At 45.0% G+C, this 13,415-nt stretch overlaps 1 long non-coding RNA gene across 1 annotated transcript; it reads right to left on the reverse strand.

The window, feature by feature from the left end:
• Positions 1-1,101: 1,101 nt before the first annotated feature.
• LOC140106683 (uncharacterized) lies at positions 1,102-12,531 on the reverse strand. Its single transcript, XR_011850836.1, has 4 exons — positions 12,373-12,531; positions 4,791-4,970; positions 1,808-1,949; positions 1,102-1,499 (listed from the first exon to the last, which is right to left on the reverse strand). It is a non-coding gene; the product is annotated as an uncharacterized lncRNA (long non-coding RNA).
• Positions 12,532-13,415: the final 884 nt, after the last annotated feature.

Below are 13,415 nucleotides of genomic sequence, written 5' to 3' on the forward strand. Positions count from 1 at the left end.
AGTCGGAACTATATATTTTATAATGGTAGCTCCAGACAACATGCTGTCAAGGATTATCAATAAAGCTTCATTACAGACACTTTACATCTGATCATTGCAGCCTGGAACTATAGTAACATCCAGAGAGGTCACCAGAGGTCATAGTGGGCATAGAGGTCTGTCTTTAACTAGGGGTCGCGTGTCCTTAAGTAGGGGGCAGTCTGTATTCCTGTAAAACATTTAAGATAACAAATAGTGTTTCTTTATGTTTTTTTTTAATATTCATATTTACTAATTTGCTAAATTACTTTACTTGTACACAAAACCTCACCTGAAAATAATAATAAGCCAAGTTCATTGGCAGGTTGTTTTTAAGTTGAATTTAAATTTTAAGTTGGGATTTTAATGAAATGTGACTCCAAAAAAAAATTGTCCCAGAGACCATTGGATTTTCATTATTTTCAGTTGTATGGGGGACAGTGAGTCAGAAGGGACATTCTATGCTGAATCCTTTTTATTTCATTTTATGGATAAGATTTTTGCTGAAAATTATAATCCCCCCCCCCATGAAGCAAAACATGGGAAGGGCAAGGCAGGTGTTTAATGGATGTAGGCACTTTGAGGAAGTAGAACAAGTCAAGATTCTAGGGCTGAATTACAAGCATTTTATGTTCTACTGATGAATAACTTTTATTTTTTTATTATCATTTTAAATCTCACCATGGAGAACAATGAGATGATTGTAGCACCAGTGTAAAATTACTGCAGATGAATAAAAATCTCAAGTCAGTCAATCATATGTTATCAACTACAAACCTAAACAATACCTCTATTCATACATCAGTGAATATGTAGATTTTGACCCAAAACAAATTACATTCATTCAATTTCAGTAGAAATGAACCAAATGCCCAAATAACAAAGATCCAAATAAACAGGTCAGCACATTGGCTGATTTACCTGTGCATCATGTAAACATGACATAGCATATCACAGCACAATGTAGAGAGGAGGTCATTTACTGGAGATCAAAGCACAGTGTAGAGGGAAGATCATCTACAGTAGATCAAAACACAATGTAGGGGGGGTATCATTGCAGAATATTAAAGTACATTGTAGAGGGAGGATTATCTATAGCAGATCACAGAACAGTATATGGGGGAGATCATCCACTGCAACCTACAGCACAATATAGAGGGTATATCATCCACAGCAAATCACAGCACATTGTAGAGAGAAGATCATCTACAGCAGATGATATTCCTTGCATCAGGAATTGTGACTTTTTTCATGTTTTGTGCACCAGAAAACTGAAATACAGGGAATGATAAATCTGGGCCATTGTGATTTGAGGTGGTTTCTCCCTATCATTTAGCAAATTTAAGGTCCTGTTATCACTAATAATTTTTTATTATAACAGTACAGAGGAAATCACAAAAACAGGTACAATTCTAAAAAAAAAATGGTTTCCATGAATATTGAGTTTGATGATTGAAGATTCTCTTTATGATGCAGAACAACTAGGAACAAGAGAAAAGAGTGAAAATATGAGTGAAACATAATTCAGACCAGTCGCTTGTACTGTGTGTAGATGCAGTAAACATTTTTCATATTTATCTAAAAGTAGTTAATTTATGTGCATGTAAGTTATTCAGCAAATATTTCATGATATCCTATTATGTGTTGTCAAATTTCCTACTAACTGAGATTTCCTTATCCTACTGTGAATGACAACCTGTCACACAAGGACAGAATTGTTTTTTAATGTCAGGTATTGGGTGGTTTATTTTTATTTAATTGATGAAAAGTAAGAAAATGCAACAATTACCTCTAAGAAGAGGATAGTCCAGCAATGAAATAAAAAACTTCTATTCCTTCACCAACTAAGCCCAATGAATTGTGGACCCATGTATAATAGAACAGCATTGAGCTGCACTCTTTAATTAGATCTTTAGAAACCATAACATAACCTGCAGAAAAGACATAAAAGTGGTATTCAAACATATTGACCACGCAATGATATAATATGTGATGATTCCTACTATATTTGCAGCAATGACTGAAGTTACAAAATAATGCAAGAGTAATGGACTCACATTGGTGGTTTTTTTCACATTAGCAATTTTTCACTGAACCCATTTTGGCTTATGGTCACATACAGATTGGTTTTCTTTTCCTAGCTTCAGTGATTTGTCACTGATGCCTTACTAACCCAATTGTTCAGTAAAGCATTGTCAAAAATTGTTCACTAAGGCATCAGTGACAAATCAGAGAAAACCAATCTGTTTGTGTCCATAAACCAAAATGGGTCCAATGAAAAATCACTGATGTGAAAAAAACCCTGCCAATGTGAAACTGCGCTAAGAAGCAAAGACATATAGAGGGATTGGAGTCTGTAATAATGAGTGTGGTCTATAGCCGTATTTGAAGTCTAATGTTATTTTTGGGGTGTGGTATGACGTCATATATAAATAAGCCTCCCAACAATCATGACTTATCCATAGGATTCCCTTTTGGCTCCGACCTTATTGTATAACATTAGTGTGATCAGTGGGGCTCCATGTGTCACATCTTTACTAATCAATTATCGTACTAAAGACCTATATTATGGATAAGTCATGATAAGAAGAAAGACTTTCCAAAAGAAAATTAAAAAAAATGTAAGAAGTTTTAAAAAAATACAATAAAAACGAATTCCCAAATGCTCCTACTCTGTATAAAAATGCAATTCAACTTAATAAAATTATGATATTTGGACATTTTGAATAGCAGAAAATTAAAGTGATTATAGGTTTTATTGTCCCAATAAAAAGTTTCTACTGCAAGTGATAAGCCCAAATGTCCTTATGATGGCAATTCAGGACACTTCTTTTTTTTAATTTTGAATTACTGGTAAAACATAAAAACAGAATCAAGTTATCACTGAAATGTTGAGATGAAGATCACACACTTCCTATGTACAGTGAGTGGCAAAGAATGGAAAAAACATTGAAGGAAAACAAGAATGTTCAAAACATTGAAATATTACAATGCATAAAAAAAGCATTTACCATTATGGTGCTCCCCAGGTTTAGACTTTATTAGGGAAAATAAACCAAGATTAACCCCCATAATGCCTCTCCCCTATATTAAGGGCTAGTTGACCCCTCCAATTCTCTAGAAATACACTGTTCCAATATGTTGCATGCTGCTCCAAATAAAAACTTTTGATGTTATATTGAAAGTATCAAGTTTGTGGTTCTGTGATCCACCGAACCGGGAATACAGGCAGTTAAAGGAAACCCACCATCGCGGATCTACTTATTAAAGGAAACCTACCACTTGAAGTGGCAGGTATAAGAAGGAAATACCGAGCACCAGCTCAGGGTGAGCTGGTGCCGGAGCTTATTTTTGTTAGTGTTTTAAACCGCTGTATCGCGGTTTAAAACACTTTTTAAACTTTATGTCCGAAGCTGCTTCGGCGCAGGGAGGAACGTGCTCGGCGCTTACCATGCGCGTGGCTCTCCTTCGCTTCCTATGTAGCCGCGTACACGGTCACGCGCATGGTAAGCGCCGAGCGCGTACCTCCCTGCGCCGAAGCAGCTTCGGATATAAAGTTTAAAAAGTGTTTTAAACCGCGATACAGCAAAAATAAGCTCCGGCACCAGCTCACCCTGAGCTGGTACTCGGTATTTCCTTCTTATACCTGCCACTTCAAGTGGTAGGTTTCCTTTAAGGTAGATCCAGTGGCAGATTCATCTAATAAATATCATCTGAGCCCTTTTTAAGGCTAATCCTTCAGTGCCCGCTACATTTAGAAATCTTTTACTACCCTAATATGCAAACACGTGAAAGGGGCTACTGGGGCGTGGAGTAGCCGCAGCTAAGGCTACACAGCGTGGCTACTCCACACCCCCAGTAGCCTCTTTAGATCCTCCTACTATGAGATCTTCAGCGTGCAGCTCCTGGTATCATGCGCAGACTCTGTCTGTAGAGCCGGTGGCAGCGTGTACTCGGCTCCTGGAACAGAGTACACGCAGCCGCCAACTGAAGTGCGGGCGATTGTGCACAGCTACCAGGAGCTGCAGGGCTAAAAATAATAGGAGGATCGAAAGAGGCTACTGGGGTGTGGAGCCCCAGCCGCACCATGTAGCTTCAGCTCCGGCTACTCCATTCCCCAGTAGCCTCTGTCACATATTTGCATATTAGGTAGTAAAAGATTTCTAAACTTAGCGGGCACTGGAGGATTAGCCCTAAAAAGGGCTCAGATGATATTTTTTAGATAAACCTGCTACCAGATCTTCCTTAATAGGTAGATCTGAGGTTTGCTTTAAAGACAGGCAGGAACTGGATTTTTATCTGTAACTCACATTCCTTGCTATGTTTGTAAAGGAAATCTAGCATCAGATTCCATCATGATAAACCAGGGACATTACTCAAAGCTCCAGGCACCGTGACTGTGGTAATCTTCTTATATCTGTTATCCATGGCCTCCTTCCTTCTAAAATTATGCTATTGAGTCAGGAAGGCTTGTGGAGGTTTAAGTAGATTTCCTTTTACCTGAATCTGAAAGATTCTTATCTTTAATATGACACCAGCAGCATGCTAGTAGGTGCTATAGAACCGATGATAGGGGCATCTGAAGTTACCCACCCCCTGCAGACTCTACACTTGACTAATATCAGGCAAAATCTGACTCGTCCCAGCTTATGGTCACATGACTGTGGAGGACATTTTGTATAGGTAAATGGGGGAGATTTCACAAAAAAGAGAATGGACATTTTAAATATCTGTAATACAGTGTATACACATGCGATAACTGCATAACATACCATAAATTATAAAAACTGTACTGCTAAGAAGGAGGAGAATTTTAGAAATATTGGCTATTTTGTATCCTTTATAGTCATATAGGAGAAATAAGCTCCATTGTAGCAGCAGAGATGATGACTGTATGATCAGATTTATTGGTAGAAAAGATACAGTTGCACAGTATTTTATACTCATCGACCCTGGGGGAAAAAAAAAATATCAATATATGTGAGCACATACACAAAATAATATCTTTCAGTGGCTTAGAGGCCAGATCTTTACATTACATTATGTTATGGTACATCACAGATGATTGTATAAAATAATAGGACAGAGAATCTAATTACTACTGTGACAGTCAGGGGTGGATGAATATTATAGCCCCTACAAGTCTGGAATCACTTCCTACATCTGGTACTAGAATCAGCTTCTTGGGGAATGGAGGATGTGTCGCCTCTGCGGCTTTCAATTTGCGGTATAACCCCTTACCGGCATGTTACGTAATAGTATGTCACATGCCGGGTCCCGGTGCATGGAGAGGGCTCGCGGGCCGAGCCCTCTCCATAGCCGGTAAGTCTTTGCTGCATATTGCAGCAAAGGCTTACCGGTAACACCCGCGGCGGTCTCACGAAGACCTGAAGCTACTTCGGGTTAACCCATTCATTACAATGTGCTATCAGCACATTGTAATGTATGAGTAGTAAAATACACATATACAGTATGGCAATATATGATAGGATCGTACAGACACCGTAGGGTTAAAGTACCCTAGGGAGTCTGAAAAATAGTAAAAATAAAAATAAAAAAAGTAAAAAAAAAATTATAATAAAAAAAACTAAAAATTCAAATCACCCCCCTTTCCCTAGAACTGATATAAATATAAATAAACAGTAAAAATCATAAACACATTAGGTATCACCACGTCCGAAAATCCCCGGTCTATCATAATATGATAACAGTTTTTCACTGCGTTTGACCAGTTTGCCATTTAAAAAAAAAGAAAATTCTATAAAAAGTGATCAAAAGGTCGTACAGTCCTAAAAATGATAACATTGTAAACGTCATCAAAATCCGCAAAAAACGGCACCACCCACAGCTCCATACACCAAAGTATAAAAAAAGTTATTAGCGCCAAAGGATGGCAAAATCCCCCCCAAATTTTTTGTACAGGAGGTTTTAATTTTTTTAAATGTATGAAAACATTATAAAACCTATACAAATTTGGTATCCCCGTAATCGTACCGACCCAAAGAATAAAGTAGACCTGTCATTTGGGGTGCACAGTGAAAGCTGTAAAATCCAAGCCCACAAGAAGACGGCACAAATGCGGTTTTTTACCAATTTCACTGCATTTGGAATTTTTTTCCCGCTTCCCAGTACACGGCATGGAATATTAAATACCACCATTTTGAAGTGTAATTTGTTACACAGAAAATAAGCCATCACACAGCTCTGTACATGGAAAAATAAAAAAGTTACAGAATTTTGAATGTGGGGAGTGAAAAATGAAAACGCAAAAGCGAAAAAGGGCTGCGGTGGGAAGGGGTTAAGGACCTCCGATCACGGGTGTTTAGCCCGTTTAAATGCCACAATCAGAGCGACTGTGACATTTAAACTGTCTTCTGGTGGTCTCTGCCCCACGATCGCCCCCCCCTCCCCGCGCTCTCTTCGTTCACATAGCAGCCCTGAGTTCCGATCAGGACTCCAGGTCTGTCCGCAGACAGGGTCTGTAAGATGCCATCTGAGACGGCGATGCTAAAACAATAGATTTTTTCCCCATATTAGGTTTTATTTTGAGAAATTTTGTAAAATGTAAGAAAACATATCTAAGTATGGTATCCCTGAAATTGTATAGGCCCATAGAATAAAAATAAGATGTTTATTATGCTATGTGGTGAACACCAAAAAAAATGTTGAAAATCAATTTCATAATTGATGCTTTTCTACTCCTCCACGGCCAAAAAGTTATTGTTTTCAACAATAGGGGATACCAACCCCAAAATTACTGAAAAATACATCTCAGCACATAAAAAAATTTCCCACACATGGCCCCACTAATGTAAAAACGGGCTTAATGTCTATAGGACAAAACTGCTGGGCGCCCCTTCCCTTCCGCACCACGCTGTGTTCCCCTACAATAAGTAACTTCCACATGTGGGGGGTGGTCTATGTACTCAGGAGAAATTGCATTAAAAATTTTATGATGGGTTTTCCCTTTTTATGTTTTGGAAATGTGTACATTTTAGGGCTAAATGAACTTATCAAAAAAATTAGACTATTCTAAATTTCATATTCATTTTGTTTTAAACAATTAACAATATTCCTGAAAGCTGTTTCTGATAGTTTGAGTGGTGCAGATTTGAAAATGGGTTGATATATAGGGGGTTTCTAATACTAATTTCATTACAAACAATAATGTTCCCCAAAAAAGGCAATTCTGCAATCTCCTTGTAAATTTGGACATGATTTGTTAGCCATGTGACTTCAAAATAAATTTTCCAGACATTTCAAAATTTATGAAAACTTAAATATGGGGAATGTTATTTAGCAACTGATTTAGGTGATAGAACTATCTGCTTGAAAGCGCAAAGATTTTGAATTTTGAAAATGGCAAATTTTTTTTTCAGTTTTTAATTTTTTTTTTTAATAAATACAAAACATCAGCCAAAATTTACCACTAAAATGAAGTCCAACATGTGATGAAAAAACTTTGATAAGTAAAATTGTTCAAAAGTTATAACTAGAGATGAGCGAACATGCTCGTCCGAGCTTGATGCTCGTTCGAGCATTAAGGTACTCGAGACGGCTCGTTGCTCGGACGAGTATTTCCCCTGCTCGAGATCGAGCATTTAATTAAAAAAACACAGTGAAGAACAATGAAGAATAGAATAAAAACAGTGAACACAGGATCATTTAAGTGAAAAACACAGTAAAGAACACAGTGAAGAATAGATTACAGATGTTCGGCACATCTGCTTACTTGTCGGAAGATACGCGCGGAACCGTGCGAACAAAATAGTATGTGAAGAACAATATATATGTGTGAAGAACACATTGCACAACAGCACAGAGACACCGGGGAGCAGCACGAAGACATGGGGCAGCGGCAGCACGGAGACATCAGGCAGCGGCACGGAGCAGCACGGAGCAGCACGGAGACATCGGGGCACGGAGACAGCGGGGCACAGAGACAGCGGGGCACGGAGACAGCGGGGCACGGAGACATCGGGGCACGGAGACAGCGGGGCACGGAGACAGCGGGGCACGGAGAGAGCGGGGCACGGAGAGAGCGGGGCACGGAGACAGCTGGGCACGGAGAGAGCGGGGCACGGAGAGAGCGGGGCACGGAGAGAGCGGGGCACGGAGAGAGCTGGGCACGGAAACAGCTGGGCACGGAGACAGCGGGGCACGGAAACAGCTGGGCACGGAGACAGCGGGGCACGGAGACAGCGGGGCACGGAGAGAGCGGGGCACGGAGAGAGCGGGGCACGGAGAGAGCTGGGCACGGAAACAGCTGGGCACGGAGACAGCGGGGCACGGAAACAGCTGGGCACGGAGACAGCGGGGCACAGAGACAGCGGGGCACGGAGAGAGCGGGGCACGGAGAGAGCGGGGCACGGAGAGAGCGGGGCACGGAGAGAGCTGGGCACGGAAACAGCTGGGCACGGAGACAGCGGGGCACGGAAACAGCTGGGCACGGAGACAGCGGGGCACAGAGACAGCGGGGCACGGAGAGAGCGGGGCACGGAGAGAGCGGGGCACGGAGAGAGCGGGGCACGGAAACAGCTGGGCACGGAAACAGCTGGGCACGGAGACAGCGGGGCACAGAGACAGCGGGGCACGGAGACAGCGGGGCACGGAGACAGTGGGGCACGGAGACAGCGGGGCACGGAGACAGCGGGGCATGGAGACAGTGGGGCACGGAGACAGCGTATCTCCCGACAAGTAAGCAGATGTGCCGAACATCTGCAATCTATTCTTCACTGTGTTTTTCACTTAAATGATCCTGTGTTCACTGTTTTTATTCTATTCTTCACTGTTCTTCACATCTGCTAACTTGTCGGGAGATAATATACGCGCGGAACAGTGAAGAATAGATTGCAGATGTTTGCATACATCTGCTAACTTATCAGAAGACATTCTTTTTAAATTAATTAACACATTTTATTCCCGAACCATGGTCCCTTTGAAAAATGCTCGAGTCTCCCATTGACTTCAATGGGGCTCGTTACTCGAAACGAGCACTCGAACATCTGGAAATGTTCGGCTCGAGTAACGAGCACCCGAGCATTTTAGTGCTCGCTCATCTCTAGTTATAACCATATTGTCAGGCTCAAGGGTAGTGAATAGAGATGAGCGAGCACTAAAATGCTCGGGTGCTCGTTACTCGAGCCGAACATTTCCAGATGTTCGAGTGCTCGTTTCGAGTAACGAGCCCCATTGAAGTCAATGGGAGACTCGAGCATTTTTCAAAGGGACCATGGTTCGGGAATAAAATGTGTTAATTAATTTAAAAAGAATGTCTTCTGATAAGTTAGCAGATGTATGCAAACATCTGCAATCTATTCTTCACTGTTCCGCGCGTATATTATCTCCCGACAAGTTAGCAGATGTGAAGAACAGTGAAGAATAGAATAAAAACAGTGAACACAGGATCATTTAAGTGAAAAACACAGTGAAGAATAGATTGCAGATGTTCGGCACATCTGCTTACTTGTCGGGAGATACGCTGTCTCCGTGCCCCACTGTCTCCATGCCCCGCTGTCTCCGTGCCCCGCTGTCTCCGTGCCCCACTGTCTCCGTGCCCCGCTGTCTCTGTGCCCCGCTGTCTCCGTGCCCAGCTGTTTCCGTGCCCAGCTGTTTCCGTGCCCCGCTCTCTCCGTGCCCCGCTCTCTCCGTGCCCCGCTGTCTCCGTGCCCCGCTGTCTCCGTGCCCAGCTGTTTCCGTGCCCCGCTGTCTCCGTGCCCAGCTGTTTCCGTGCCCAGCTCTCTCCGTGCCCCGCTCTCTCCGTGCCCCGCTCTCTCCGTGCCCCGCTGTCTCTGTGCCCCGCTGTCTCCGTGCCCAGCTGTTTCCGTGCCCCGCTGTCTCCGTGCCCAGCTGTTTCCGTGCCCAGCTCTCTCCGTGCCCCGCTCTCTCCGTGCCCCGCTCTCTCCGTGCCCCGCTGTCTCCGTGCCCCGCTGTCTCCGTGCCCAGCTGTTTCCGTGCCCCGCTGTCTCCGTGCCCAGCTGTTTCCGTGCCCAGCTCTCTCCGTGCCCCGCTCTCTCCGTGCCCCGCTCTCTCCGTGCCCAGCTGTCTCCGTGCCCCGCTCTCTCCGTGCCCCGCTCTCTCCGTGCCCCGCTGTCTCCGTGCCCCGCTGTCTCCGTGCCCCGATGTCTCCGTGCCCCGCTGTCTCCGTGCCCCGCTGTCTCTGTGCCCCGCTGTCTCTGTGCCCCGCTGTCTCCGTGCCCCGATGTCTCCGTGCCCCGATGTCTCCGTGCTGCTCCGTGCCGCTGCCTGATGTCTCCGTGCTGCCGCTGCCCCATGTCTTCGTGCTGCTCCCCGGTGTCTCTGTGCTGTTGTGCAATGTGTTCTTCACACATATATATTGTTCTTCACATACTATTTTGTTCGCACGGTTCCGCGCGTATCTTCCGACAAGTAAGCAGATGTGCCGAACATCTGTAATCTATTCTTCACTGTGTTCTTTACTGTGTTTTTCACTTAAATGATCCTGTGTTCACTGTTTTTATTCTATTCTTCATTGTTCTTCACTGTGTTTTTTTAATTAAATGCTCGATCTCGAGCAGGGGAAATACTCGTCCGAGCAACGAGCCGTCTCGAGTACCTTAATGCTCGAACGAGCATCAAGCTCGGACGAGCATGTTCGCTCATCTCTAGTAGTGAACCTCCTGGACCACCGGGGACATTGACGTAAGCCGAGACCTGTGACCGGAATCTAAGTGGTACCTGGTTCTCACTAGAGCCCGCCGCAATGCGGGTTGGATGTGTTGCGGCGTGGTATCCCAAGGTCATTCCACAGGTGCGACTTTGTCCATGTTGACAGCCAAGGCGAGATACACAGACGTTAGGCAGAATCATAGTCAGGGACAGGCAGGAGGACAGGACGGGCAGCGCAGGATCAGAGTCGGGGACATAGCAACAGGTCAAGGAAGGCCGCAGAGGAGCGAAGTCAGGAACGGAACTAAGGTCACAACGGGAAAATGCACTAACAGCAAAGGGCATGGGAACAAGTTTTTTCTACAGCACTCGGCCCAACGATCCGGCAGCGTGTACAGGGAGAGGCAGGTTTATATGGAATTCTGGGAAATGGCCAGCACCATTTAAAAAATGCGCTGGCCCTTTAAATCCACTGAAGCCTGCACGTGCACACGCAGGCGGGCTGAGAGGGGCACAGGTGAGCTTGCAACCTGCGATATGGGTCGCTATAAGACCCATGACACATATAAAGCAACACATGTCAGAATACAAAAAATGGGGCTGAGCCTTAAGCTATAAACTGGCTGCGTCCTGAAGGGGTTAAAGGTCCTGGAATGGCTCTTGTGTACAATTGTATTGAGAGCAGAAACAGATGTACAAGGATTTCATGGGTGAAGGTCCTTCTCAGTATAAAATTTGGTGGCTGGTTTGGGTGGCCATGGGACCGTGACTGCTAGTGGCCTCACAGAAGCTCCCAGCCTGTTATTCTCAATGTCCTGCTATTGTCATGCTGGCAGGGTATAATAGGAATGTATTAAAGGTATTGCACTGTACTGAATTAGTGAAACCCCTATAGCTCAAACAACCAAGGGGGTATAAAAACATGTAAAATTCTTCTTGGCTGTCACTACAACACAAATTATAACATTCAAATATCTCCAATCTATTGAAATTTGAAAATATTAATAAAAAAATGTCATGCATAACGGAAAAAAAAATGTGTGCAAATACCACAATCCCTTTTTGGAGCCCATACAATTTTGAAAAGAAGTCCCAGGGCCCACAACTGCTTGGAGGCCCCATTTGTGGCCACATCTCTGTCCCCAGCAGCCTGGCTGTGCCAGGTGCTGGTGTCGCAAAGCAGCGCTCCATGCGCAGCAGGACGCCGGCCAACATCTCTTCACTGGAGGAAGACAACGGAGGGGAAGTCCAGACCTGAGCAGAGGACTAAGGTGAGTATTCCATTTTTTATTTTTACTAATCAAATTTACTAGTCTGTTGGGTGTGAAGTGGGGGCCACATATAATGAATGGGGGTTAGGAGGGGGTCACATATAATGAATAGGGGTGAGGAGGGGGGCGCATATAATGAATAAGGGTGAGGAGAGGGCCGCATATACTGAATAGGGGTGAGGAGGGGGCCGCATATAATGCATGGGGGGTGAGAAGGGGGCCGCATATAATGCATGGGGGGTGAGAAGGGGGCCGCATATAATGCATGGGGGGTGAGGAGAGGGCCACATATAATGAATAGGGGTGAGAAGGGGGCCGCATATAATCCATCCATAATGCATCCATCCACTTAAAAATGTTTGGTGTTATTAACTGATGGCACCTTTGCTAAGAAATTGAGCGCCTCTCAGCCCACTGTAATAAATATATACAGCCCCTTATAATAACTACATACCTCACAACCTTCCTCGATTCGGCGGGTCAGTCCCAGTTTTAGGGCTCTTTCGGCTTTCTTGGGCGGCTGGGAGAATGTCCCGGGCTGCCCCATTATCCTCTGGTTTGTCCCACCTCTGCGTGGTGCCGTACATTAGAGCTGCAAAGCAGCCAAAGCATAAGCATTAGGAGGAGGCAGAATCAGCCCCTACTGCCTCCTCACATGATCTCTGCACGAGTTATGTGAGGAAGTAGCTCTTCCCCTTGGCGGGCCCGGCCCTCCATGAGTCATTTGGATCTTGGCAGAAGAAGTGACTGCAGCGGGGGGAAGAAACCGTTTTTTTTTTAATACCAGAGGAGAAGGGGTCACAATAAGAGGAGGCTGGAGGCCAGGAGGAGGATAGAGGCTAGGGAATAGGAGGAAGCTGGAGGACAGGAGACTGGAGAACAGGAGGCTGGAGGACAGGAGGTGGATAGAGGACAGTGGGTTGGAGGACAGGAGGCTGCTGGAGGAGGCTGGAGGCTGCTAGAGGACAGGAGGAGGCTGAGGGGCAGGAGAAGGCCGGAGGACAGAAGGAGGAAGCTAGGGGGCAGGAGTAAGAGCCTGGGGGACAAGAGGAGGATGCTAGAGGAGGAAGAGGAAGCTGGAGGATAGGATGCCACAGGATGGGGAGGCTGGAGGACAAGGGCCTACTGGAGTAGGCTGGAGGACAGGAGACCACATGAGGAGGGTGGAGGACAGGAGACCACATGAGGAGGCTGAAGGACAGGGGCCCACAGGAGTAGGCTAAAGAACAGAAGGCCATAGAAGGAGGATAGAGACTGGTAGGCCACAAAATGAGGCTGGAGGACAGGAGGCTACAGAAGGAGGATAGAGGACAGTAGGGCACAAAATGAGGCTGGAGGACAGGAGGGCACAGGAGAAGTATGGAGGACAGGGGCTTACAGGAGGAGGCTGGAGGACAGGAGCTACAGATGGAGGCTGGAGGACAGAAGCTACAGGAGGAGGGTGGAGGACAGAAGCTACAGGAGGAGGCTGAAGGTAAGGAGCTACAGGAGGAGGCT

This window comes from Engystomops pustulosus, chromosome 11 (assembly GCF_040894005.1).
Source record: "Engystomops pustulosus chromosome 11, aEngPut4.maternal, whole genome shotgun sequence".
NCBI lineage: Eukaryota > Metazoa > Chordata > Amphibia > Anura > Leptodactylidae > Engystomops > Engystomops pustulosus.